The sequence below is a fragment of the Leptonychotes weddellii genome, unplaced genomic scaffold (genome assembly GCF_054177405.1).
Source record: "Leptonychotes weddellii isolate Sample4059 unplaced genomic scaffold, ASM5417740v2 HiC_scaffold_24006, whole genome shotgun sequence".
Taxonomy (NCBI): Eukaryota; Metazoa; Chordata; class Mammalia; order Carnivora; family Phocidae; genus Leptonychotes; species Leptonychotes weddellii.
The window spans coordinates 155-2,405 of record NW_027830270.1 but is presented as its reverse complement, the minus strand read 5'-3'; the positions used below and the strand labels follow the sequence as shown (position 1 = coordinate 2,405).

Below are 2,251 nucleotides of genomic sequence, written 5' to 3'. Positions count from 1 at the left end.
GAAGATGGGGTATATATACACAATGGAATATTATGCAGCCATCAAAAAAACGAAATCTTGCCATTTGCAACGACATGGATGTGACTAGAGGGTATTATGCTAAGCGAAGTAGGTCAATCAGAGAAAGACATGTATCATATGATCTCACTGATATGAGGAATTCTTAATCTCAGGAAACAAACTGAGGGTTGCTGGAGTGGTGGCGGGTGGGAGGAATGGGGTGGCTGGCTGATAGACATTGGGGAAGGTATGTGCTATGGTGAGCGCTGTGAATTGTGTAAGACTGTTGAATCACAGACTTGTACCTCTGAAACAAATAATACATTATATGTTAAAAAAAGAAAGATAGTAGGAAGAGAAAGATGAAGGGGGGGAATCGGAGGGGGAGACGAACCATGAGATACTATGGACTCTGATAAACAAACTGAGGGTTTTAGAGGGGAGGGGGATAGGGGGATGGGTTAGCCTGGTGATGGGTATTAACGAGGGCACGTATTGAATGGAGCACTGGGTGTTATATGCAAACAATGAATCATGGAACACTACATCAAAAACTAATGATGTAATGTATGGTGATTAACATAATAAAATTAAAAAATAACTTTACATAAGTTAAAATTAGCATTTTCACAAATACTAACAGAGTTACTAAATGAAATATTAAGAGCAAAACAAAAAAACTTGATTAACAAGGAAGTTGAATGTTTTATTATTAAACTATTTATCTTCCTGCAAGGCTGTTGCTTCATTGTATAAAAATAACACAAGCAAGTGCAGTATATTGCAAAATTATGGTAGTATTGTTCTTTATTTGACACTATACAACTAACAAACCTTTCTCTACTGCAAATTATTTCCAATGGAAAGATTATTTAAGTAGTTTGACCCCCATCCAGGGATAGATACAAGGAAATTACAATATTCCCTAAAGCTGAAGGTAACAATGTCATCCTTGAATTACATAATTTTTATCACTAGTTTTTAACCACAGATAATTTCAGGATTCTGAATATCATAACTGGAACATAAAAATCAGAGTGGGTGTTGCAAAAACTGATGCATATTGTGTTTTTCTGCAATTATTATAAAGTTAAGGGGTATTTTCTTCCATTAGCATTGTTGCAAGTAGTTTATTTTTCGACTGGTATTGCTAATAGTTGCTATTTTATTTTATTTATTTTTTACAGATTTTATTTATTTATTTGACAGAGAGAGAGACAGTGAGAGAGGGAACACAAGCAGGGGGAGTGGGAGAGGGAGAAGCAGGCTTCCCGCTGAGCAGGGAGCCTGACGTGGGGCTCTATCCCAGGACCCTGAGATCAAGACCTGAGCCGAAGGCAGACGCTTAACGACTGAACCACCCAGAGACTCCAATAGTTGCTATTTTAAATCCTCTGTGTACCACTAATTTAAGACAACTATGCTAGATTAAGTTGTTTCACACTAGTTTATTTAGGGGTTCCATTTTCACTGCTCAATAGATTTTATGTATTTCTCATACGCTTCTTCACTCATTAATTCATCCAGTTCTGAAGGATTACTGAGTGCTATCTTGATCAGCCAACCATCTTCATAAGAAGATTTGTTGACAAGTCCTAGATTTTCTGGAAGAGCTTCATTAATTTCAGTTACTTCTCCTGATGGAGAAGAATCAAGTTTAGCAGCTAGTCTAGCAGCTTTCACACTTTCCAAAGCACCAAAGTCCTCTTGTTTGTTCAGTTTTGTCCCAACTTCAGGCAGACTAGAGTAAACAACATCCCTCAAAGCTTCCTGTGCAAAATTGCTGATTCTCACTGTTGCAGTACCATTTTCTGTTGTTATCCATTCATGTTTGTCTGTGAATTTACATGGAGAGCAGAGCAGAGCCCCTGCACAGCACCTGATGGCGCCTGCCCTCAGCCCCTGGCCATGGCAGGCAGGGTGGGTTAGGTGTGGAGGCGACCGACGTGCAGGCTGCTGGCCACAGTCTACCCGCTCTGCACTGCTTGCAGTGCCATGTTCACAGAGGTGCCTAGATTTTAGTTCTTTTATTTGTATAGTAAGCAATTTTTTAGTGTCTTCTATGCTTTTTTCAAGCCCAGCTAGTATCTTTATAATTGTTGTTTTCAATTCTAGTTTTGACATCTTACTTATATCCATATTGATTAAATCAACGGCAGAGAGTACTACCTCCTGTTATTTCTTTTGCAGTGAATTTCTCTTTCTAGTCATTGTGTACAGAAAAGAAAGGAGGAAAGAAAAAAACCCCAGC

At 38.6% G+C, this 2,251-nt stretch overlaps 1 pseudogene; it reads right to left on the bottom strand.

Annotated features, from left to right (window-relative positions):
* Positions 1-1,452: 1,452 nt before the first annotated feature.
* LOC145718875 (glycine cleavage system H protein, mitochondrial pseudogene) lies at positions 1,453-1,997 on the bottom strand (annotated as a pseudogene).
* Positions 1,998-2,251: the final 254 nt, after the last annotated feature.